The sequence below is a fragment of the Lynx canadensis genome, chromosome D2 (assembly GCF_007474595.2).
Source record: "Lynx canadensis isolate LIC74 chromosome D2, mLynCan4.pri.v2, whole genome shotgun sequence".
NCBI classification, from domain to species: Eukaryota; Metazoa; Chordata; class Mammalia; order Carnivora; family Felidae; genus Lynx; species Lynx canadensis.
Genome location: NC_044313.2, coordinates 52,174,960 through 52,202,841, shown reverse-complemented (window position 1 = coordinate 52,202,841; position 27,882 = coordinate 52,174,960). Strand labels below are relative to the sequence as shown.

Sequence of the window (27,882 nt, the reverse complement as noted above, 5' to 3'; positions counted from 1 at the left end):
TCCTGGATTTTATTCTGTACCTTAAAATCCTTAGCTTAACCTTTTTGGAGAAAGACATCTCTAGTTTTCTTACATAATTCTTCAAAAGATTTCATAGTCCTTTTCTTAAAAAATTAAGACATCAAGTCGGCAAGTATTTACTGAGTACTGACCTTGGGCCAATGCATGTACATTTTTTAGTTGTTAGACCACAGTAGAGTAACCCTAGAATAATGCCTTGTAAGATGACTTTGATAAGTGCAAGATGGTGAGTTGAGCTTTAAGCCAAGAACCTTGGTTTTCTCTTACTGAATGTTTTTCTCTTTTGTTGTATGGTAGGACTTAGAAAATGTTTGGACTGTTTTTGTCAAAGGTGTGTTCTCACCCTTGTCAGGGTTTGTTTAGTGATTTATAATTAGATAAAAATTTGCAAAGTTTTTGAGCTCTATGATGGGAAATGCTATGTAATATGAGGTAGTGGTGATTTGGGCCTCGTCACAGATCTGCTATGATTCTATGCCTATCTCTACCAGAGATTCTTTCCTCTTAATGGAATTTGAAAGTAATCATTTATCTTGAATGAAATTGGTTTCTTCTACCTAATGCTGGGGAATTTAGTTTTCTAACTGGAATGTCTGATCTATTTTATGTGCCTGCCAAAAAAAATCCCCAAATACTGGCCGCCTGAGCTCTGGCTAATGTTTCCAGGCTCTCTGTTTTGAAAACATTCCGTTTCCACCCTGTGTTACAGATGCTCTTGCATACAGTGAAATCCTGTGATAAATATTTTTCAGTGAACATAAAGTATTTGAAAAATAAACGAATGGCAGTGTTATCATTAGTCATACATTGACTGAGTGCCACCAGTGTATTCATCGTCATGTGTCGGACATAGTCCAAGACACAGTCCCTGCATTTAGTGGTTTTAGAGTCTAATTATCTGTGAAATGGTCATGTTGAAAAAAACCAAGGAACCATGGGTTGAACAATTTGTTTGCAATTATGATTAATAACCTGCTCTGGGTAATTAATGGGAAAATATATGTGGCTCTTACTGGGCTGCTAGTTTCAGATATATAAGCACTAAGTGTGTACTCAGAGTAATTCACAGTAAATAAAATAATTTTTTTATACATCCTAGATCTCTTTCTTAACTGTGTTTTAACCCACTCAAGAAAATAGTGAACGCAAACAGGTGGTTCTGCCATTCTTTATGGTAATGTTGTTTAGGTCTCAAAAATCCATCAATAACAAATTATATTATTTGAAAAATGATTGCTTTTCACAGACTCATTATCCTTACAATATTTCTCCTTTCGAGATTATTTCATGATACTGTGAAAATACTTAATATCTATTTAGGCTTCTTTTGTCCTGCATATACAGTATTTATTTTGCATTAGATAAAATGAAAACATATGAAGGATAGGTCTACAGAATGTAAATATCTATTTGCTTTCAGTATTCAGATGGGAGTTTTGTGGGCAAAGTATTTAACAATGTTTGTGTAAATTTACCTGTAAATTTGACTCACATAGACTTAGCTGAAATGAGATGGTGAGTATAGATATAAAAAATTATGGGGGCACCTAGGTGGCTCAGTTGGTTAAGCATCAGACTCTTGATTTGAGCTCAGGTCGTGATCTCATGGTTCATGAGATCAAGCCCCATATTGGGCTCTGTGGTGACAGTGCAGAGCCTGCTTGGGAGTCTCTCCCCCCCCCCCTCTGCCCCTCCTGTGCGCCCGCGCACGCGCGCGCGCACACACACACACACAGTCTCTCTCTCTCTTTCTTTCTCTAAGTAAATAAATAAACATTAAAAAATTTTTATGTATTTGAGTAGGATTTCCCCCCACTTGTATATAGGTGAAGTTTTTGATAATTTTTTCCCAAGAATGATTATATATGGTCCACTTGATTCCATTATAGAAACTTTTTTTATTGGATGTGATAAGAATTGGTTGGTTAATTTAAAAAATTGGTTAAAAGTAAGCAATAGAAAGGAGCGCCTGGGTGGCTCAGTTGGTTCGGCGTCCAACTTCAGTTCAGGTCATGATCTCACGGTTCATGAGTTCGAGCCCCACGTTGGGCTCTGTGCTAACAGCTCAGAGCCTGGACCCTACTTCAGATTCTGTGTCTCCCTCTCTCTCTGTTCCTCCCCTGCTTGCACTCTGTTTCTCTTTCTCAAAAATAAATAAAGATTTAAAAACAATTTTTTTAAAGTAAGGAATAGAAAATGATATATAAAAACATTTAGTTAATATTTTAATTTAATAAGATACATATATTTGCCAGTTATATAATGGAGGCTCCAGGCTTTTCTTTGAGCATGGGTTGGATTTCCCCATCTTTTTTGTCAAGAATTTTCAATCTCAGTTTCCTTAGAGGTACTTGTGAAGCAGTCTGAATACAGAGTTCTTCTAGATTATGATTTTCTCCAAATCTTATAATAATTTTTTTCACTGTTATTCACACTGATCTAAAAACATTCAACTAAATGTCTATAGAGACTATAACTCTTTTTGTATGCATAGGTTATTGGATGTTGGAGAACAGTGTTTAATGAAGGTATTTAATTACAGTAACAGGCATAGCTCACATAAACAGATTTGAAAACACACAATTAAGGACAGAACTCAACAGGTGGAAGCAGAAGTGCACAGGTGTCCTGGACAATAGTTTATTAGCCACTAGCGTTGAGCATTTTGTGGGGAAATAAAGAACTCTGTATTGCTGAGGCTGTCACATGGTGGACAGAGAGCTTTGGGCTTTTTGTTTGTTTTTTTATTTTGAGAGAGTGAGAGCAAGCAGGGGAGGGGCAGAGAGAGAAGGAAGGAGAGAATCTCAAGCAGGCTCCTTGCTGAGCATGGAGCTGGAAGTGGGACTTGATCTCATGACTATGAGATCCTGACCTGGGCCAAAATCAAGAGTAAGACGTTTAACCGACTGAACCACCCAGGCTCCCCTGCTTGTTTGTTTTTTAATATGAGGCTTTTGCCAGTTTGGTTCTCCATCTGAAGGATCTCCTTTTTTTCCCTGTTCCTGCCTGGATCCTTGCTCAAGTCCAAGTCCATATATTTTAATTGCAATAGCCACCACCCCTCCCTTTGTATCCATGTCCTTAACCTCTGCTGTTTGTTTCCAAATAAAATCTCTCCCACCTTCCATTTAAAAATTTGCATCGAAATTCACCTCTTTATAGAAGCCCTATGTATTGACTCAACTCAACTTTATACTTCTATTGATAATTTATGTTCTATCTGTACAACTTTAATGAGACAAAACTTCAAAAACCTGAATTTTAGTATCAAGTAAGTGTGCAAATATTTCTTTGGCCATATGAACTTCTAAAAGAAAATAGGACAAGTTTTCTTCCCTAGTTTTATTGAGATACAATAGAATGTAACAATTTTTGGGATGTTTAATTGTCAAAACTGCTCCCACTACCTTCATTAAAAGAAATTTTTTTAAATGTTTATTTATTTTTTGAGAGAGAGAGAGAGAGCGCGAGCAGAGGAGAGGCAGAGAGAGAGGTAGACACAGAATCCGAAGCAGGCTCCAGGCTCTCAGCTCTCAGCACAGAGCCTGACATGGGGCTTGAACTCATGAACGGGGCTCAAACTCATGAACGGCGATATCATGACCTGAGCTGAAGTTGGATGCTCACCCCACCCTGCCTTCATTTTAAAAGGGATAGAGGTAGGGAAAAAATTGTGGCCAAGGAACTGGCCTTTGAGAATGTGACTTGCTAACTTTCCACAGTATATACTATTGAAGAATGCAAGAAACATGTGTTTGTGGGATTTTATTGTCTGACAGCATGTCCTTGAATTGCATATGTATATTCATTCCCCATGTAATTTGTAAGCTCTTAAAGGCACGGGTCATATGTTCTCAGTCTTTGAGTTTTCTATGGCATAATGGGTAGAGAGTCGGTGCTCTTGTAGCATGTGAAATAAGTAGCAGGTACTGAAAAAAATGTTGGCAAAAAAAAAAAAATCTACATTAAATACAAAACAGCACATAGCTGCTAACATTTTTTTAAATTTAATTAACACATGCTATACACTGTCTAAAGTACTTTATATATGTGATCTCATGTAATTTACACAACTGTTGTTACTCCCATTTTACAGATACAGAAACTAAAGGAAGAGTCAAATACTTGGCTGAGGTCATACTAGAAAATAGTAAAGCTAGGAATCAAACCTTAATAAGTCTGATTTCAGATTCTATGCCCTTAATTCCTTTCCTACACAACCTTTCAGAAACTTTCTTTAAGAAGTTCTGAAAACTTAGATGAAATATAAATTTTCTCTTAACCAGACTAAATGAAAAGCTAAAAAGTAATCCGTAGTAGAAGTAGATTTATGCTAAATAGGAAGCCTTGGAAAGACCTCATTAGCAAATGAGAGACTGGGAGACCAATCATGGTATTGTCTGCTACCCAATGAGAACAATATCTGCTTATGCTGTGAACCCTTTCATTTATACATACAACACCTGAATGAGGAATGTATATTTATCAGCTCTCACATCTCATTGCTGGGCGACATCAGGGAGCTCTTTTTTTAGGATAGCTGTCCATCTGTTCTCCTCTAGGAACTCCTGGATCTGTGCCACTGCCACTTGGCTGCTGGCTTCAAGAGAGCCTAAATCAGTGAGTTGCTCACACCAGGGAGAACAAACAGGCTCTTCTCCTTAAAGTGTCTGTAATTATATGACCATAATTAGAAATAAAACCTTCTTTATATAATTTGCAGCTCATGAGGAAAGACTTTCTGCTTACACACCATTTTCCCCTCTATTGTCTCACATGCAGATCAGGAAATAGGTTACTTGGCCTAACAATAGACCATTGAATCTAGTGGAGAGATCCAGATTCCCTACACCCCCTCATTTTGCCTTGTGGCCTTGGGGTTATCCCTGGCCCTTCCTCAGCCTTTGGTGTGTAGTGTTACAGGATTTGCTAATATAGCAATATAGGAGGTATTGTATGTGGCAACCTTAATTTCTTGCTCTTAGTTCTTTGGGAAAAAAGAGATAACCCAAAAATAAATAATTCATGAGTGAAGATACTAGTTTTGTTGCTTGTTTTTGCGGATTGAGTTTGTTGTCATTATTGTAAACGTTAACATTGTTGGGGTGATTCTACAGTGTTCAAAGAGATTTAGGTCACTGTTGATTTTTGCCTGATGCTTTGGGATTGAGTAGATGCTGATTAATTCATGAGCCCCAACTGCAAGGTAGATGTTCAGTATCGATTAGATATGCCCCTGGTTGTATGCTGTTAAAAAGGAGGACTCAGTTGTGAAATACTCCTAAAGCTAAATCAATAAGCTACTAAAGTTGTTTCTCCCCATAAATGTTTATATTTTATCCCTTCAATGAAATGAGAAAGACTGGTAGGAATTCTGTGATCTGGACTGTTAAGAAAACTGGTCATATCTTAGGAACAGTATGCTTGTATGTTAACCATTCCAGATGAGTATAAATTATTCATATGCACATCTTAGCTGAGGATAACTGACTTAATGGAGGAGACAACAGACAGTTTTCTTTGGAAAATTATCATCTTTTTTCTGGTGACATGGGTAGAGAACTTTGCTCAGAGCATGCCCAAATACCACTAAAAATTTCAAGGGATTTGAGATATAGTTCCTCATAGTGTAAGAGTTTTAAAATGTCTATGACTTCTGTTATGATCATGGCCAGTAACTGCTAAGCAATTAGCTGTACCAGCAAAGGCATTAGGAAATTTTCTGCCTTGGCAATATTTTCTGAAGACTATTGAATTTAGAGCAATTTCTTGCTTTTGCCCCTCAACATACAGACTTGTCCAGAATAACAGCAGTCTTTAGAAATCATCATGAAATCCACTAAATTCAGTAGTTTCTAGGCCTGTCCATCTCCTCTCCTTGCCTTCTCTTCCAAGTTCCTAGAGTGGGAGATTACTCCTGCTGTGAGGACTTCCTGACCATGCCTACCCCTTCCTTGAATCTTTACAGTGGTTTCTCATTTCCTTTTGGATCTACTATAGTTGTTCACCCCATGCATCAAAGCCAGTCACCAGCAGGCTCTGGATTATCTCATTACTCTCATCTGCTGCTTAGGTCCCCAGCTTTCTCTCTCCCTCTCCTGTCTCTCTCTCTCCCTCCCTCCATGTCTCTCTCTCTCTCTCTCTCTCTCTCCCTCTCTCTCTCTCTCTCTCCCTCCCTCTCTCTCTCTCTCTGTCTCTCTATCTCTCTCTCTCCCTCTGTGTGTGTGTCTCTCTCCCTCCATCTCCCCCCCTCCCCCCACACACACTCATTTCAGGTTGCTCTAGAGAGCACCATGCTTGTGGAACTCATTACATTAGTCTTTTGAGCCATCTCCCAAATTGTCATTTTCTTAGACTCTTGTTCTTTTTTCTTCTGGTCTAAATAACTCCTGAAATCCCATCTTCTGTAAAAGTCAGTTTGAATTAAGTGGAGAATTGCTGATGGTCTCCTCTTCATCTCCTTTCACAATAATAGACATCCCATAGCTTCTTCCTCTAATATTTACTCCCATTATAAACTCCCCTCCTCTTCCCACTTCCCAAATGACCCTTGCCCTTGACTTATGTGTAATAACAGTGTATCCCATTCCTGTTCCGGTTACTGTTCTTCATTTAGAGACTCACACGGGGGTGAACTAAGCAGGTTCTAAGGTCAACTGCCTGACTTGGAATCTGAGCTCTACCACTTGCAGCTGTGCTCTTTTGGGCCCATTATGTGAGCTGTCTGTGCCACAGTTTCCTCCTTAATAAGAGTGGGACAATAATAACACCCACCTGAGATTTTGAAATAATTGAAGCACTTCACACAGTACCTGGTGCAAAATAAGTATGCAATAAATATTAGCTGTTATTATTATTATTATTATTAACAGGGTGGAGATAATGAAGGGCACACCGCCATATTTTATACACACACACACATCTACACATACACATTCATAGTTACACAGTTTGGAAAAACATTCAGAATTGCAATATAACTTTTTTTTTTAAAGAAATGAAAAAATACATATTTGTAAACACAAAACACACAAAGTAAAGTTGAACAAAATCCTGGCTGAGGCAAGGGTTCAGGAAGCACTGTACCAGTTGTTTCTGCACATATACTAAAGATCTGACATTAGTGGTTTGGTCTTTGCTTAAAAGCACCAGAGCCCCGCGTCCAACTTTTGATTTTTGCTCGGGTCATGATCTCACGGTTCGTGGGTTTGAGCCCTGTGTCAGTCTCTGCGCTGTGCAGAGCCTGCTTGGAATTTCTCTCTCTCTCTCTCTCTCTCTCTCTCTCTCCCTCTCCCTCTCCCTCCCTCCCTCCCTCCCTCTCTCTCTCTCTTTCTCTGCCCCTCCCCCATGCACTCTCTCTCAAAATAAATAAATAAATACATATTAAAAAAAATAAATAAAAACTAAAAGCACCAGAGCCCCCATATGTATGTATGGGCACTTGCGTGCTGTTGTGTGTAATGATTAGGGTGACAGGGTTTCTTTAAGAAAATATCAAAAGCAGACACTAGTCTACCTAATTCAAGTAAACAAAAGAGGAATTACTTAAAATTTAAAAAGGGGATAGTGTAAGGGACAATGCCTTCTTTAAAAATGACTTGGGGAGGGAACTGTTCACATAAATCTGGATCTTTTTATGCATACCCCTTTAAAGTCAGATGTATCTTCAGTGCAGCTTGTATTTGGCATGAGAATAATGAATTGCTTTTGTTTTCCTGATTTTGTTGCTTGTAAATATTCTGTTAAGGAATTTTATAAACATGATGAAGGTAATCCCGGGCTGATGTGTATATTTTCTTTCTTTCTTTCCTTCTTTCTTTCTTTCTTTCTTTCTTTCTTTCTTTCTTTGGTGTATTTTCTAAGTAGAAAACTTACAAGCTTATATTGATTACTTACATTTTAAAATATTGACTAGATATTAGTGGATTGCTTTTAAATTAATGTGTTATTCCTGATTTACCAGGAGTGTATCAATGAAACATTTATTTAGAAAACAGAAATAATTTTAAGTAGGAAAATGGAATCTTCTAAAAATAACAATAAATGATTTAATGTACTGATGTTGTTTGTGTGATATTGGTGGACCCAGAAGTATGAAGTGTGCATATGACTAATAAAGCCATAAATAAATATATATGTTTTTATTGACATTACTCATATCTGAGAGGTTGCTACTCTTGTTGGTATAAAAATTTCTTGGATTTCCTTATTTTTATTTATTTAGGTCATTTCACAACTTCTATCATTTTAGGTTTTATTAATGCCTGTTTTGTAAAATAAAATTATTAGAGAAATTATGAGGGAGTGTAACATGAAAGAGGTGACCAGAGCTACCCTATTTCATGTTTATAATTTTCGTTTCTTTTCAAATGTAGATTTATTCCTAGTGATACAAATTGCTGTTTTCTTTGGCAGGCACTAGAAGCAAGTCTATGTGAAATTATGTAATGTCTGAAAAGTTATATTCATGATTAATTGGCCTATCCGAGAATGGTATTTGTGTGGAATAAGGCGATCATGCTTTTTATTTGGCATTGAGTTAAAGCGCCCCTGTTCAGATCAGGTTACTCTACAGGGCTTTTTGACTGAGAACTGTATGTTTAGCTTGATCTCTAAAAAGCATAAAATGTAGCTTCGAAGCCAAATATGCTGGAATTCATATTGTAACCAAAGTTAGTCTTCGGATAACTTCAAAAGAAACCTCTTTGACTCTGTCACACTTTAGTTAACAAATAAAGCCAAGAGATTTAAAAGCAACATTATCAACTCTGTGGCCTTTGAACACATAGCCAGTCTTGATTATCCTGGGATGGATTAGTCGTAGTGTCAAATAATAGTTTAAAATTCCTCCTGACCTTGATCCAAACTGATCAGTTGAAACGAACTATTTATTTATCTGAACTGGGCTTTACAGGAACTAGAAAGTAAGGCCTGGAAATAATTGTCTTCTCCTGTGTGTCAACTTGAGAAATGATGACATCCATTACTACAGAGTGATGTTCAACTTGATAACCGGAGACAGGGCTCTGCAGTGGTCCTGGAGCCTAATTGTCTTGGGCAAATCAACTTCATTTTTCTCATCTATAATGTGGAAATAATAGTATTTACCTTCTGATACTTTAATGATTAATTAAGTGCTTACACAAATATCTGTTCAGAGTGAGTACTCTTCAAATGTTTGCCGCTACCAATCCCTGTCACTACCATTGCTGCTGTCACTACTGCTACTAACTACAAGTGCTCCCCTATCAGCTACTACTGTGACTATTATAATAGCTCCTCCTTCAAGGCCTTAATGCCAGGGTTTTGCTCTTTGGTGAATCCTCATCCTGAAATGGGAAATCCTATCCCAAAGTTGAGTATTAGTAATTTGGAGGTTACTGTTTAAAAGCGTCTTTATTCTTACTACTTAAAGGTATGGACCACAGATCAGCAGCATCAGGATCACCAGGGAGCTTGTTAGAAATGTAGAATCCTTGGCCCCATCCCAGAACTGCTGGATCAGAATCTGCATTTTACCAAGATCTCTAGGTGTTTTGTTTGCATTTTAAGGTTTGAAAAGCACTAATCTACGTAATTTCCTGTCAGCCCCCTCCTCCCAAACTATCCTCAAAATCATCTGAATAATTGAGAGATCACTACCACCAGTGGACTACCAACAGTATCACGTGAGCCAGGCCTTCACAGTAGACATATGGCAGGTAATTGGAAAGAGAAGGAGGTAGGGAGAGAGGAATAAAAACCATGCCTGACAATACTAATGTTATAATTCTCTAGATGGGTCTGTGCTTGCTGATTTCAGATTGTTCTTTGTTGGGACACTGATTATGGAGAAGAATACTGAAATTTTATGAGTTGATGTCTGTCACATTTACTTTGGAGAGTTTCCTTTTAACTCACAGTCTCAGCAATTATTACACACACCCCCTTTTTTTTCTCTTATACACACCCGCGCACACACACACACACACACAGCAGTTCTCTTATGATCATACTTTAATTAACTCTTTGGTTTAAACATGATGTCCTTTATGTGCTGATCCTGCAAGATCATTGAGTAAGAGAGTAGCAGTTCATTTACTGTTCTTCTCTCTGTTGTTTGGCTAGTGTTTTTACCGCTGTGTGGCTTGTTTCCTTCAATGTAAATGTTGTGAGGATATACAAAAACATTGATGAACCGCGAATTATGAATGGTTGTGGAAGCAGAGCTTTATTTGTATTATCATATAATAGGGGAGAAGGAAAAGTACTCATTTTTGTTTTAAAATATGAACTTTGAATCCATTGTTTGTAAATTGATTGAAAAATTTAAGTTAAATTGACAAGAAAAAATTGATAAAATGTTAGGAATATACAATAGCACAACTTCATGCAGTTACAAATGTCTGTGTTGTGTGACTTGGCAATCTCACATCTAGGAATTTATCCTACAGGTATATTTGCACATTCAAATGCAGACATGTACATTTTTGTAGAAGCAAGAGAGGTAATAACCCCAATATCTATTAGAATGAGAGTGGTTTAGTTGTACCTCACTTTTGTTTTTTCCTTTTTAAAGATGTTACATGTTTGTATATGCTAGGCCTGTCAACAAAACTTTGGAAAGGGGATTTGAGTGCCCAGGGATTAGACATAACAGGGAGACTTCTTTTCTACTCTGTATATCTTTGTACTTTTTTTTTTGTAACCAGGTATATATGTAATTTTTAAAACAACAAAATAACCCTAGCATTGAAGATATTTAAGCCATGTCTTTTTAAGTAAACTCTCAATGTGGGTCTCAAACTTGTGACCCCAAGATCCAGAGTCTGATCCAGAGTCAGTCTATGTTCCACTGACTGAGACAGCCAGGTGCCCCTTAAGCCATATCTTTTAACACTTAAGTATTTTTTGTTGTTGTTACTTTTAAAGCGTGTTCACGTATATAAACTCATGTCTCTGGGGCTCTGAGAACTATAGTTACTAAGAGTAGGCAATGAATCTCAGTAGTCTCATTGCTTTGTACTTAGTGTCCCACTCTTTAGACTCTCCTGAGCATAAACTGCTAGATACCCTAATCACTGGAAGCAGTGATTCTTTAACCTGGGGTACCACTGGAATCTTCTTGAAGCTTTTAAAAAATTAAGATGCCTAATCCAACCCTAGATATATAAATATAAATTATAAATATAAATATTAATATGTGTGTATGTATATGTATATATGTTAGGGGAGGGACAGGAAGAGAATCTCAAGTAGACCCCACACTCAGTGCAGAACCACACAGAGCCCGACCTGGGGCTCGATCTCAGGACTGCAAGATCATGACCTGAGCCAAAATGAAGAGTCAGATGCTTAACTAACTGAGCCACCCAGGTGCCCCTAGGCACACATATTTTTAAAAAGCTACATAGGTGATTCTGCTGTTCACACCTGGTTAAGAACCACTGTCTAGAGAACAATTCCTGGTAGGATTACTCTTATACTAAAATACTAGCTGATATCCCCTCCCTCCCAAAGCCTCCAAGGAGTGAATGAGTGAATACTCTACATCCAAGGGAAAGGGAGTCTCACTCTGAATAGCCACATGGCTCTCTCTGTTGTATTAGGATGATTATGAAAATGACAGTGATGATAACAAACCAGGTTTCTGCATTGGAATCAACATTTTCTGCGAATTAAGAACGTTGACGGTAAATACGGTAGATCAAAAGCTGGTTCTTTGAAAATCTCCAGATATATCCAAAAAAGGAGGAAAACACAAATTAATAGTATCAGAATAGAAGAGGGGACATCACTAAAGATGTAAAAAAGAATAATAAAGCAATATTATGAGCAATTTTATGCCAGTAAATAAACTTGGATGAAATGGGAAAATTCCTTGAATGCTCAAATCACCACAACAAACCCACAAATGTGCCAGTGCACGCATGCGTGCGTGTACACACACACACACATGCACACACACAAATCTGAATAGCTCTATATTTATTAAAGAAATTGAGTTCATAATTTAAAACTGGGCTACAAATAAAACTCCAGGTGCAGACAACAGAAATTGTGAAGTCTATCATACATTCAATAAGGCAAATATTAGAGAATTCTTTCAGAAAGTAGGGCGAAACACGTTCCAATTCATTTTATGAGACCAGCATTACTTGGATACAAAAGCTAACAGAAGACATTGCAAAAAAGAGAAAATACGGAACAGTATTCCTCATGACATAAACACAAATCTTTCAAAAAAATATATTGGCAAGTTAACCAGAAACATATAAAAACGATAATATATTGAGGTTTATCCAGAATGGGATTTATCCAGAAATGCAAGGATGGTTTAATACTTTAAAATGAAGACAACATTTGATTATCTCAATAGACATAGGAAAAGCAATTGACAAAACTAAAAATCTATTTATGATTAAAAAAAAAAAAAAAACCTCTCAGCCAACTAGGAATAGAAGGAACTTCATCAGCCTGATACAAAGCATCTTAAAACAAAGCACATAGCTAACATCATTACTAATGGTAAAAGACCAACCACTTTCTTCCTAAAGTGAGGAATAAGACAAGTATGCCCCCTTTCATCATTCCTATTTTGCAGTGTACTGGGGTTCCTAGCTAATGTAATAAGACACGATAAAGAAATGAGAAGCATACAGATTGGGAGAAAGAACTAAACCTGTCTCTAGATTTAGATCATAATTGTCTATACAGAAGATCTTTTTTTTTTTAATGTTTACTTTTGAGAGAGAGAAAGAGACAGAGTATGAGCAAGGGAGGGGCAGAAGGAGAGGGAGACACAGAATCCAAAGCAGGCTCCAGGCTCTGAGCTGTCAGCACAACTGACAGTCGGACACTCAACCAAGTGAGCCTCCCAGGTGCCCTATGTCTACATAGAAGATCTTAAGGAATCTTCTATAGTGGAAAGCTACTAAAACCAGGGTGAACTTAAGTAAAGATATAAGATTAATATACGAAACCTGGTTGTATTTCTATATAGTAGCAACAAACATTCAAAAATTGAAATATCATTTACAATAGCATCAAATAATATGAAAGGATATAGGGATAAATTTAGCAAAATATAAACAAAAGGTATACCCTAAAAACTGTAAAGCATTTTTGAAAGAAATTGAAGAAGATGTAAGTAAATGGAGAAATAACCGTGTTCATCAATTGGAAAACTCAGTAAAGTTTCAAAGTCAATACTCCCCAAACTTATCTACATAGTCAACACAATCCCAGTAAAGATCCCAGCAGACTTTTTCTAGACAAGCCAACTTTAAAAGTTATATGGTGATGCAAAGAACCTAGAATAGCTAAAACAAATTTGTAAACAAAAGAGGAAAGTTGAAGAAGTAATACAGTGGAAAGAAGAAAATTTTCTCAATAAGTAATTCTGGAATAACTGGATATATATATATATATATATATATATATATATATACACACAGAAAAAAGTGAATTTTGATTCTTATCTGACTCCATATGCAAAAATTAATTAACCAAAAATGGGTCATAGACAATATAAGGACTAAAACCACACAATCAGAAGAAAATACAGGACAAAGCCCTTGTACTTGGGAATCGGCAAAGATTTCTTAGGTGGACATAAAGATTAGAATTGATAAATGGGATCAAAATTAAAAACTGATATTTTTCAAAAGAAATTGTTAGGGAAATGAAGAGACAAGCCATAGTATGAGAGAAAATATTCACAATACATGTATTTTATTATATGTATACATATGTACAAAGGACTTGTATTCAGTAGACATATCTGAGAGACTCTTACAACTCAGTAAGACAACCCAATTTAAAAAATTGGTGTTGTTGGGGCACCTGGGTGGCTCAATCCAACTCTTGGTTGTTCAACTCTTGGTTTGGGCTCAGCTCATGGTCCTAGGGTCGTGGGATTGAGCTCTGTCGTGGGATTGAGCTCTGTGTCCAGCTCCACCCTGAGCCCACGCTCAAGCCTGCTTGAGATATTCATTCTCTCTCTCTCTCTCTCTCTCTCTCTCTCTCTCTCTCTGGCCCTCTCCCCCACTTGTGCTCTCTCTCAAATTAAAAATTAAACATTTTTTTTTTTAAGAAAAGGTGTTACAGGTTGTGTTCTTCAGCAAGTAGTTTCTGAGAGAAAAGTTTTGTGTGTAGGACATTTATTAAGGGATGCCCTTAGTATTATCACCTGCAGTGAGAGGAAGGGCAACAAAGCTGCATCAGGTAGAGAGAGGAGTTGAGCAGTGATACAGCTTCGTAATAACCTTGGCTGACTTCATATGTAGTTCTGGAGCTAGATTGATTCTTCAGAGTTGGGACAGAATCTAGACAAGAGTTGGGTCACGTTGAGCATGCCTTTATATTACTTTATCAGTTGGTAATGAGGACTTGTAATACTTGGATGTGGGCCACCCCAGAAAGGGGCATGTCCCATGACCTTGGGTGACATGACTCTACAGCTGAAGCAATCCCTGAAGAGAGTGACAACTGAAAACTACCGGTAGCATTCTCACTAGCTGGGGCAACAGATTTTTCACCATAAAAGGGTCTGGCAGTATGTTGCAGTAGACCTTGATGACAAGCTGAAGAGTCTAACAGAAAATGAACAAAAGAAGGTATATGAATGGCCATTAAGCACATGAAAACATATCCAACATCATTAGCTATCAAGGATATACCAGTTGATAAGCACAATGAGACAGGCCTATGCACTGTCTGGAATGGTTAAATTAAAAAGACTGGCAATGCCAAGTGCAAGTACTGGGAGTATAGAATGGTACTGTCACTATGGAAAAAGTGACACTTTCTATAAAATCCAACATGTACTTACCATTATGACCCAGGAATTCCACTCCTGAGTATTTACCAAAGAGAAATGAAAACATACATACAGAAAGGCTTTGACACAAATGTTCATATAAGCTTTATTCCTACAGCACAAAACTGTAGGGTGCAGGGTGCTTGGGTGGCTCATTCTGTGGAGCAGCCAGCTCTTGTTTTCAGCTCAGGTCATGATTCCAGGGTTGTGGGATCAAGCCCCACATTGGGCTCCATGTTGAGCATGGAGTCTGCTTAAGATTCTCTCTCTTCCTCTGCCCCTCTTCCATGATCGCTCTCTATCTAAAATAAATTTTAAAAAACACAACACTACAGTGTGCAAATGTCCATCAATAGGTGAGTGGATAAACTAATTTAGATATATGGATACATTGAAGAATAAACTATTCACATGCAACAATATGGATCGATGTAAAAAAACATGCTGTGTATAAGGATATAACAAAATTGAGTACATACTGTATGATTTCATATATAAAATTCTAGAACAGCCAAAGTAACGTAGTGTTAGAAAGCAGATCAATAGTTGCCTGCGTCTACAGAGGAATGGGACTGCAGAAAGGTTTAAGGGAACTTTTTTTATTTTTAATTCCAGTATAGTTAACATACAGTGTTATATTAGTGTCAGGTGTACAATAAAGTGATTCAACAATTCTGTGCATTACCCAGTGCTCATCATAAGTGTACTTTTAATCCCCTTCACCTATTTCACTCCTGAGACAACTTTCTGAGGTGATAAAAGGGTTTTATTTCTTAATTGTTGTGATAATTATGACTATATGTATTTGTCCAAACTTTAAAAGGGTGCATTTTGTTATATTTTTTTATACCTTAGTAAAGTTGATTGTTTTTTTTAAGTAAAATTCAAGAAGAAAAACAAATGAGGGTTTATGTTAATGAGGGACATTAGTTGTTCTTTTAACTTTGTTTTCTGGTAATGTTTTCATCTGATTTGGTATCAGAATTATGCTGGCCTAGTAAAATTAGTTGAGAAATATTTCCTCTTTCTCTGTTTTTTGAAATAGATCATGTAAAATTGGTATTGTATTCTTTTTTAAGTTTATTTATTTATTTTGTGAGAGAGAGAGAGAGAGAGAGTGTGTGTGTGGGGGAGAGAGAGAGAGAGAGAGAGAGAGAGAGAGAGAGAGAGAGAGAGAGAGAACAGGAGGAGGAGGGGCAGAGAGAGAGGGACAGAGAGAATCCCAAGCAGGCTTCACACTGTCAGCATAGAACCTGACATGGAGCTTGATCCCACAAACCTTGAGATCATGACCTGAGCCAAGATCAAGAGCTTAACCAGCTGAGCCATTCAGGTGCACCTTGTATCTCATTCTTAAATCTTTGAAAGATTTAGCCAGCAAAGCTGTCTGGACCTGGAGTTTTTCATAGGGGTTTTTAAGTTATGAATCCTTTTTTTTTTTAATGGATTTAGAGTTATTCAGAGGTTCTATTTCCTCTTGTGTTGGTTTTGTTAATTCAGTCTGTCAATAAAGTTATCATTTTATCTCAGTTGTCTAATTTATTGGCATAAAGCTGTTCATAATATTTCCATCATTTTAATATCTTCAAGATCTGTAGTGATATCTCCTTCTTATTTTGGTAATTAACTTTTTTCCTTTTCTTGATTAATCTAGTTACAGGATTTTAATAAAGTTCAGCATCTTCTTACCTTATGACACAGCAGTTCCATTCCTAGGTATTTACTCAAGAGATGAAAACACAGGTCCACAAAAGTACTTATGTAAGAATGTTCATAATAGTTTTATTCATTTTAACTCTAAGCTGAAAACAAATGCTGGGCAGCCAAAGAGAGAATACACAAGTTTTTGTGTATTTTATAATAAAATACTAGTCAGTAGTAAATAGAAATGTATTATTGGTATGCAGCAGTATGAATGAATATGATAATACAGTGAGTTGAAAGAAATCCCACTAAAAGAATTTGGTCTTTGGTTCCATTTACATGCAGTTCTAGAGCAGACCAAATCACACTGTGGTGGAAGTCAGAGCAGTAGCTGCTTGGGAAGGAATGTAGAAAGGAATTGACTGGGAGGAGTCAGGAGAGAACTTCTGGGGTTATGGAGTGTTCTCTATCTTGATAGAGATGTATGGGTTACGAGTGTATGCGTTTATTCAAAACTCCGATCTGTCCATTTCATTATATGTGAAATACACATTAACTCGGTTGTACAATAATGTGAATGTACTTAGTGCCACTGAACTTTACAGTTAAAAATAGGTAAAGTGGTACATATTATGTATCTTTTACAATTAAAAAAATGTAAGAGGGTCATTGTGAAGGTTGTAAATGGGCAAACAATTAAAAATTCTTTATTGTCCCCCATAACCTTGTGCTGTTATATTCTTATTTCTTTATTTACCATTTATATACTAAAGTAAAAATGTAATTTAGAAGATGATGAGAAAGTACCAAGTATGAGAAGTAATGTTATATTTATATATTCAACACATTTATCAAATATCTACAGTGTGTATAATTCTTCATTACGTGTGGTAATTTAGATAAACAAACCAGGATCTCCTTCAAAGAGCTCACTGTGTACTAAATTTTGACTTAAAATATTTTAAAAAAAGATTTCACAGAAATAAAGAGCTTTCCTCTACCTAATGAATACCCTTTAGTAGGTTTCTGTAAGACTCGAAATATTCTAGGAAATTGAGCTTAAAAATCTTTGCCCCAAGGGTAAAGCCTATGACATCTGGTGTTTCTCTTCCTGGCCTTGCTGTAACTTGCATTGGTAGGGGTGAGGCTTATGTTTTGTGCAATGATGTGCAGCCTGCAGTGATGCTGGAGCACCAAAGAGCAGAGTGTCACCAATAATGTTCATATAAGTGCTTGGGTGGTGCCTGACCTAAAGCATTAGTAGATCTAGAATCCCCACCACAAAGAGGTTTAGGGCAGACTCCAAAAAAACAAGGTCAGAGCTCTTGACATTCAGATAGTGATTATCCAAACAATCCTCATTTCCTACCGCTTATGACTCCTGTAATTGAAAGGGTCAAAGATAGTCTGAAAGTGAGGAAAAAACAAAAGCAGGAAAGTCAAGGGCATGGAAATTCTGTACACCAGATGGTTTATGTGCCCACAGGGCAATTGAGAATTAAGTATGTTAAAGGAACTACACTACTTCTGTTGGTTCTGTGACAACAAGCACTTGGAGTACCAATTCTGTTTGGCATAGTTGGATGCCGAGTAAACATCAGTAACTTATTGAATAGTACATAGCATCTCAACTGACATATAAAACTCTGTGAATGCAGAACATTGCCAGGGGCGGCGGCGGTGGTGGTGATGGTGATAATATTGACAAAGTGACTAACGTGATTTTTCTAGCTTGTTAATATCCACCTACCTGTGTCTCCTCTCTTCACTCCCCTATTTGGATCTAATTACAATATATTCAGTAGCCTGTGTGTCCCCTGAGCAGTTAATGTAGCAATTCTTGGTGGAATTGGTAATGAGAATGGCTGTGATTCACATTGTGCCTAGGTGGACTAGTAGGCACTACATCTAGATTAAAATGGATGCCTTGGGGAAACTGAGGAAGCCAGCTATAGAATTCAAACTATAAGACATTCTGGAAAAAGTAAAACAATGGATACAGTAAAGAAAGATAAGAAAGGGAGACAAAGGATCCAAAGTAGCCTCCATTCTTACAGCAGAGAGCCCGATGTGGGGCTCAAACTCACAAGGTCATGACCTGATCTAAAATCCAGAGTTGGATGCTTGGGGTGTCTGGGTGGCTCAGTTGGTTAAGTGTCCGACTCTTGGTTTTGGCTCAGGTCATGATCTCACGGTTCATGAGTTCTAGTCCCACATCAGGCTCTGTGCTGGCAGTGCAGAGCCTGCTTGGGATTCTCAATCTCAATCTCTCTGTCTCTCTCTCTCTCTCTCTCTCTCAATAAATAAACTTAAAAAAAAAATGAGTTGGATGCTTAATGTACTAAGCCACCCAGGTGTCCTGAATAGGCAGATTTTTTAGGGCAGTGAAAAATACTCTGTATGGTACCATGATGGTAGATACATGTCATCATAAATTTGTCTAAACCCATAGAATGTACAACACCAAGAGAGAACCCTGATGTAGTCTGTGGGCAATAATGATGTGTCAGTGTAGGTTCTTCACTTATAACAAAGGTACCACTCTGGTGGAAAATGTTAATAATAGCGGGGGGGGGGCGGGGGGGTCTATGCATGTGTGGGGCAGGGGAATATGGGAAATTTCTGTACCTTCAATTTTGCTGTGAACCTAAAACTGCTCTAAAAAATAATGAAGCTTGAAAAAAATACATTAAAGATTTGTGACACTTGAATATGAATTGATTTTAAAATTCCATTTTTCAAAACCTAGAATAGAGTTTATATTATATTGCTAATATTGTGACATGCTTGCCAAACAGAATAGTTTGTAAATCCTAAGCAGACTTCCTGTAACCATGTGTTGAATTTCCAGCTGTGTTGAATCAGACTTTGATCCCTCTTAAGAAGATAAATGCAGTATCTGCAGTTTCTAATGGTAAGGGTGGAGGAGAGATGTTCAGATGAAATCTTAAAAGCCAAGTAAGTCCCTGTCCAGATAAGAAATTAAAGATGCTGGGTAAGCCAATATTATTTCATTGGCTTCCCCACCCCCATTCAAATTTGTAGGCTTTATCTCCAAAAGCAAAAACAAACAAATAACAACAACAACAAAATATGAGATGTTATTGTTAAATGCAGTGTACCAGATTAGATTTGATTCCTTCCAATAGAATCACTTTCCTTAATCAGCACTCTTATAAATGGCATACCTGCCTAATTAGAACAAGTTCTAGACTACAGATACAGTGTGAGCATTTCAATTAGCTCCACACAATTGATAACTGTTGGGGCTGAGGTTCTTAGAAAGTCTTCCCCTCCTTCCTTTTCTTATTTCTTTTTGGCCATGCTTTTAATGTTTTATACTTTTGAATTAGCCTTTTGATTGTGCGCATTTCCCAGTATTGGTCATTGATACTGTTTTTGTTTCTAAGTGATTGTTTAAATGAAAAAGGAAGTGACATATTTATGGATATGTATAGTGATGCTTTTAAATATTTTTATTTTATTAGATTTAATTTACTTGTCACTCTTAAAATACAGAGAACCCTCTTCATGGTGACAAGAAGGTAAAATACAGCAGTCACATTTAAGATCTCCACACATTAGCAATAATAAATCCTTTTGCCCAGAGTAATGCAGAAACTCAATCCAGAGCCAGTGGGGATAATGTAGTGCTCCTTCACAGAACCAATTACCCACAGAGAAGTATAATAAGCAGGGGAGGCGATATAATAAAAATCTATATGGTAAGTGTAAAATTATGGTAAAATTGTTGCCTGTGAAAAGTCTTACACTAAGTGTATCTCCAATTATCTTCTGGAAAAAATTATTTAGACATATATTGAGGTCAAAATTCATAATAGAACTGCAAGAACAGCCTTAGAGTAAAACAAAAGGGTCCGTTTGTGTAGAGAAAATGGCAATAGACATGTTACAAACAAGGTTCTGTTGTGACGCTGAAGGATCTGAAGTAGTCCTGATACTGCCATGAAAGTGAGCTGGTCACCAAACCTTCCTGCAGAGGCATGGCTGTACTGACCACAGTGTAGCACATGCCGATGGGAACAAGATAATCCTCTTAAAATTCAAGACATTTTAGATCATCACAGGAAGTCTCTACATTTAGAGTTAGTGTATTTCCATAGACTACATCTTACGGCAGATTGCCCTAGAGGGAAATCCTGAGTGTGCATGATTTATATCCTAATTAGAAGTGGGCTTGATCAGTTGAATAAATGGGTTAAGTGGCAGGAAATGAAATCTAGTTCTTTATTTGGTAGGTATCAAGCAGAGTACCTAAGTGGCCAAAAAAAAAAAAAGAGTTACCCTAAAAACAATGTAAACATTTTTCAACCTCTCTTGTCCCACTGCTATCAGTTGTGAAGTTTGTGGGAAATTATTCACTACCAATAATAAAGCACCAGAGTTTGTAAAATACTAGGGTGGCTCAGTTGGTTAAGTGGCCACCCATTGATTTTGGCTCAGGTCATGATCTCATAGCTGTGGGATCGAGCCCTGCGTCAGCTTCCATGCTTAGCATGGAGCCTGCTTGGGATTCTCTCTCTCCCCCTCTCTCTGCCCCTCCCCCAGTTGCTCTCTCTCTTTCTCTTTCTCAAAATAGATAAACGTTAAAAAAATCTAAAAAAAAAATTGTAAAATGTTTTTAATAAATTGAACGGATTTAATGCTCTTGTTATAATTTTGTTATTCTCACTGCAATGTATTCATCTTCCTTGACTATTACTACTTTTTTTTGTATTCTTTTCTTTTTTTTTTTAATGTTTATTCATTTTTGAGAGAGAGACAGAGACAGAGCACAAGTTGGGGAGGGGCAGAGAGGCAGGGAGACACAGAATCCAAAGCAGGCTCCAGGTTCCCAGCTGTCAGCGGAGAGCCTGACGCGGGGCTCCAACCCACAAACTGTGAGATCATGACCTGAGCGGAAGAGGGTCGCTTAACCTACTGAGCCAACCAGGCGCCCCTTTTGTATTCTTTCTTAAGAGGGAAGAAAGGCAAGGAGGCTCACAATTAGGTACTGGCACGGCCTCAGATCTATTTTATATATAACCTATAGTGAGTGACTTCTCGCTGAGCAAGCCCCAACCCATTGTGGTGAGATAATTTCCTTCCAGCTGATATTTAAATTTTGGTTCTGTCTTGTCAGGTTATACCCAGAAAAGTATAATTGTGCCCAAATGGTCATTCATTATAAATGATGAGAGTAGAAAAAAAGCCTTCAGATTAGACAGTGATGGAAGCCATCTTGCCACTGATGACTGCTTTACATGTCATATTATAGTTATTAAGGATATATGTTAAAGGACAATACTCTTTGGAACCTGTTGAACCAGAGGATCCACTTCCTAACCTAAAAGCAGTTTGTTCATCTATTCAACAAATGTACTTTGAAGCTGGAGCTACAGCGGTGAACAAAGTCTCTGCCCGCAGAATGGAGCTTTGATAGTTCAGTAAGTGAAACAAAATAGGCAAATGATAGAATTTGTCAATATGTCTAGCAGTAAGGAATGCTATGCAGAAAAATAAAGCAAGGCCTGGGGGACCCAGAGTGGTGCTGGTGGAAAGCAGTTTCAGAGAGAGAATGGGCAGGGATCAGCCTTTCCAATAAGGTGATATCTGAATCAAGCTCCAAAGGAAATGAGGGACCAGCCGCGGGAAAGTGGAAGAGCAAAGGGCTTGCAGTCAGCCGAATGGGTCTTTCTGTCTTGATAGTTATGTGACCTTAGGGAGGCCTTGAATTTACCACAGCCCTGTCTCACAGGCTGTGTTTGTCACTAGTGAGACACTTGAGGAAAGCATTTGGTAAACAGCAAAGCATTACCTAAACATCAGGTTTCAGTACAAGATGATAAAAGGGTGCAATTTAAAGACATGCATACGGAAGAGCCTTTTTATACAACTCATTCTGAGTTACTGAATTAAGTTGTCTGAGCTAAAGTGTTGAGAATACTCCAAAGATGAACTGCTTGACACTTAGGTATAAAGGATTTATGTTCGTCTTTGTTTACTTTTGTGGTAGTATTCATTTACAATTTTGTATTTGTGCCTTACTTCCTTGGGCATCTTTTTCTTTTCTCTTTCTTTGAGCTTTCCTTTTATTAGATCAGGCCTCTTGGCTCTCAGTTGAGACATTTTCTATCCTGTTCTTTTATTCCTTGATTAATTCATTAAAAAAAAACCACACATAACAACCCTCTAAAATTAATATTTATCATGGAGACTCACAGAGTCAAAGTCTATTATATAATAATTCTAAACTCCACAACAATTCATTTGTGCTGATATTTATTAAGGACTTGAAGTTGTTTGTTCTTTTTATTTTTATAAACAAAGTGAATTTTGCAATAATCATAATATTTGAATAGAGCTTTATAGTTTACAAAGTACTTTCACACGTTCACATTTGGACTTTAGTGACCCCAGAGCCAGACAATGCAGACACTATTGTGCTGCCCTATTTTACCCATGAGGAAACCTGAGGTTCAAAGGTCAATATTTAAATCCAGGTTTTATAATGATGTAAGTATGAATAGATGAATGAAAAATGCTGAGTTGTTTTTAACATTTGGAACTACTTAAATGGTGTGTATTATAAGTAGATTTAAGAAGGTTCTAGAAGACTCGAGATGAATCATTCCATAGGGGATGATGGAAAGAGAGAGCTGTGTCCCTGATCATTGTGATCGGACATCATGGAGACAGAGCCTCTTTTTGTGTCATTGTCAAAGAGGATGTGCACCTGGCTCCAATCTAGCATGAACTTTTATTTTTCTTTACTTACTTAGACTGATGTGATTTACAAACGTGTTGTTTCCTTTAGGGCAGAAACAAAAGTAGCCATAAGCAAATATAAAGCTAAAAATTATCTGAATTAATTAATCCAATTATTTAATTGGAATTAAAGCCTGTTTTCTCAGAAAAGGTTATTTTATTTTGTGGTCAAGGGTGCTGAGGACTTTTAAAATATCTTTTTAAGTAAAATAGAATCAATAAAAAAAAAAAATAGAGCAGAGCTGGGAAGAGCCTTAGATATTATCGATCCATGGAACCATTAAAATATCTGATCTTGAAGGGAACTTTAAAGAGTCCCAGATCTCCAATTTGTTTGAGGTTGCTTTGTCTACTGTAGTACCCTCACTGTCCTGATGGAGCCCATCCAGCCTCTCCATGGTCTCTACCGATTACAGGGGCCATCCCAAAATAATCCATTCCATGAAGACTGTATGATACCACTTGTATGAGGTACCTAGAATAGTCAAACCCATGGAGACAGAAAGTAGAAGGGGGGAAATAGGGAGTTAGAATCTAATGGGGACAGTTTTATTTAGTTTGGGAAGATGAAAAACTTCTGGTAATGGGTGTGGTATTGGTTGCATGAATATACTTAATGCCACTGAACAGTATACTTAAAAATGGTTAATGTGCTGGGGCGCCTGGGTGGCTCAGTCGGTTAAGCGGCCAGCTTCAGCTCAGGTCACGATCTCGCCATCCGTGGGTTCGAGCCCCGCGTCAGGCTCTGGGCTGATGGCTCAGAGCCTGGAGCCTGCTTCCGATTCTGTGTCTCCCTCTGTCTCTGCCCCTCCCCCGTTCATGCTCTGTCTCTCTCTGTCTCAAAAATAAATAAACGTTAAAAAAAAATTTTTTTTTAAAAATGGTTAATGTGCTAAATTTTGTGTTGTGTATAATTTACCAAAAATTTTAAAAATAAAATAAAGAAAGCAATTAAAAACAATCCATTCGATTTCTGGACATTTCTGTTGGAAAGTTTAACTCCTTCTACCAGAAGCCCTGTTCAAGTTTATATTCCGGAGCCATGGCAAGTTTCCCTGGATGAAGACTTCTACCTTGTCCCTTCCGAGCAATCTGTTCGAGGCTGACTAGCCCCAGTTCCTTCAAAAGGTCATCCTATTTTGTTTTATTTTATAATTTACCTGAATCATTATCAGGATAATCTATTGGTTCTTATTCCATATGTATTGCTCTCTTTTCCTTGCTTGTTCAGTGTGTCTCCCTTTTAATTTATTTGTTGAAGGAAACTGGGTCATTTGTCCTCGAGAGTGTTGGTACTTGCACCAACACTATAATGAGTTGACAGTTCTTCTGTCCTCTATATTGCCTGTGAATCATTAATTGGATTGAGATTCTTTATTTTATAAATGCTTGTAATCCAATTACATAATAATCCATTGTTGATCTTTTTTTAATAGTGGAAGGGGTACTGTTTTAGCCCCTACCCCCAACCCCAGTAATTTGTTTGGAAAATTGTACACATGCAGAAAAATTGAAAGAACAATATGTTGAACACCCATGTACCCTTTACATAGACTCACCAACCTTTATCACCTTTAATACATGTACAAATACACAATTTCCCCCCCGATCTTTTGAGCCAAAGTTATCAGGACACTTTACTCCAAAATATTTTAGCACATGATTGCTAAGAATAAGGACATTCTCCCATAGAAACACAATTGTGTTGATGTAGGAAATTTATGTTCTACCTAATTTATATATTGTCTATGCTTTATGTATTTCCCACATTATCCAAATAATGTCCTTAATAGCTGTGGGTATTATTATTATTTTTAATCCAGAATCTATACAAGGATCACAAACTGTATTTAGTTTTCAGGCCACCTTAGTCGCCTAAATTGGTTCTGCGCTTTATTGGGTCTTATGTAACATTGACATTTCCCAAAGATTCCAGGCCAGTTGTTTTACAGAATGTCTCTAAATTTGGATTTGCCTGATTGGTTCCTTATGATTAGATTCAGGGTAAATAATTCCAGCAAAAATACTACGTAGGCTGTGCTGAATCCTTTAGTGCAACACTTGGGAGGCACATGATGTCAGTTTGTCATGTACGGTGATAGTGTTGATCACTTGGTTAAGCAGGTATCTCTATTGTAAAGCTACCTTTTTGCTTTGGTGAACACAGAGTTGTGTTTCAATTCCAGTTCCACAGTTGAACTCATGCAATTTTAGAAAAGCTACCTAACTTCTCAGATCCTCAATTGCCTCCCTAAAATGGGTGTTGTATAAATATTTCTGGCAGAATTGTTAAGATAATTAAACGAGATAGTGTATAAAGTGACCTCTAACCTATCAGCTACACCAGGACCTTTGCACGGGAGATGAGGAGGAATTGCTTCCTGAGCAGGTTGCAGAGTCAGAACCTATCCATGGATGTTAATTCTCCAGATTAGTTTGAAATTTTCAGTAATGTTGATAAGAAAATGTGATCAACACGTTAGGTACCTTTAGGAAATTTCAAAGAAAGTGATTAAGAGTTAGGAGATGTTTGGTTTCATTTTCAGACCTCTTAAATATGATTTGTCTGCAGTGGTCTTATGTAGAATCGAATTGCCATTTATTCAGACCTCTTTCTGACTGCAATCCATTTTAATCTATTACCAGGGATTATTTTTTGAAACAGTTTATATGAAGTCTGATTGAGAATAGTGAATCATAATAATTTTGTGACCCATTTACATGCATTACTGTAAAAGTTTCATTTCTTACAAGTGACAATTTTTTAAAGTTAATTAGACTCGGCTACACTGAGGTTAGCAAAAAGTGCTTTGAATTATCAATAATTCAGCAGGGCAGACATTTCTGTATAATGCAGTGGTTTTATAGAGTATTGTGAGATAGTTATCCCTAAAATAAATGGTTGTGAGCATACATCAGCGTGGTGGGGTTCACTTGAATGTAGCGTGAAGTGATAGCATCTATGCTTTCTATTATTGGGCAGAGTGTGGGACATCAGTCTTTCTGGCCATGAACTACTAGCAACCTTTGTCCTTTGTGTTACCTTTAGTTAAAAACGAAAAATGAGCACGAGTGCTGGCTGATGGCCATGTCTTTCTCACAGCTAAAAATTCATCAGGGAAAGAAAAATGGGATTGCAGATTTGGATTTGTTTCATTGCATGAATGATATGTGACATTTTGTAAATTATTTATCACCGCAAGGATGGCAGCAATGGCTTGAGCATTGTTATATCAAATGAAAGCAGGAATCCCATTAGTACAAGGACTGGGTTTTAGCTAGAATCTATCAGGGGAATGTTGTCACTTTAAAACCAGATTGTTCTTTTAATTGCTATTTAAAGGAACAAAAGTGTTCCCAAGGTACTACAGTTGAGCAGTTGCAAGTAATAACTGTGGATCCATAATTATGCCGTGCTGATTATCTGGCATTTAAAAAATTGTGGCTGGAGTCAGTGACCAATTTGTTGTTGCTTGTCTTTTTTGGTTTTTCTGGTACAAAGTGTTTTATACTCTGCTTTTTAAATGTGGCTACAAAAATACATTTGCGTAGCTACTTCAGAAATTAAAGCCTGTGCATATTAAGAGAACAAATTAAACTGAAAATAAGGGCAAGATAATGAATACTCACATTGTATGATGAAATTAATAATCATATTGAACAATTTTGCACATCCTCAGTCATAAGATGAATTGTGTTTTTTGATGACATGTTTTCACAGTGAACCAAGACATTTGTTGGAATCATTATAACCATTTGAAATCATATCTTAGAGATGAGGGTTTCTTCTTTTAACTAGCATATGTTCCTTCCGTTTATTCAGCTAACATATATTTTGAGTGCCTACTATGTATCAGGCAATGTATTAATTAGGCATTTGGGATAGAGTAGCTGAACAAATAAGGGTTTATTTTGTGCTGATACATATTTAAAAAGTTAGACCTTGCAAAATCTTATTCTTAATTTACATTAAAAAGATTTATGATTATGCTAACTTTTCTTGCCCTGAATTTTTGATTCTTGAGATTCAAATATAAATACATATAGCTACATTCAGATGGCTAGAGACAACATGTGTGAAGCCTTGGAATATGCAATAAAATTTTAATTTTCATACAGTTTTGGCTGTTCAAAATAAATGTGACCAGATCTGTAGACACAGTCAACTTATTCATATGAATGGGAATATTAGCATCACTGGTAGTCATAAATAACAATGCAGACACTGAGATGTATATGCAGACTTATACATTGTTAACAGCAGTTTCCTCAGAGGCAAGGGGTACTAGGGGATTAGACAAATGTTTTGTTTTTTATTTTATTAATGTGGGGATGTCAGAGATTGAGACTTTATCTCCTTTGTGTGGCATGGTGTGGTTTAATTTGGAAGACCTTGGTGCCAGAAAGACCTTGTTAGTGATCCTTTGAGCTTCCCAAGTGATCTGACATCATTTTAAAATTCTTGTTTATTATGTCACCTAACAACATGCCAATATTGTATATCAAAAATTTAAGAGATGAATAATAGTGGCCTGCACTAGAACATTTGACAAAGTTTAGTTAAACAATCTGAACTAATTAGATGGTATTCATAAATTATAATGCTGAATAGATGAATCAATTTATTATAGGCGTATGGATTATGGGAA

The 27,882-nt window shown here is 37.0% G+C and overlaps 1 protein-coding gene across 4 annotated transcripts in view; it reads left to right on the top strand.

Moving 5' to 3' along the window:
- Window positions 1-27,882, top strand: part of KAT6B (lysine acetyltransferase 6B) — a 189,646-nt gene that overhangs the window by 93,079 nt on the left and 68,685 nt on the right. The window lies entirely within an intron of this gene.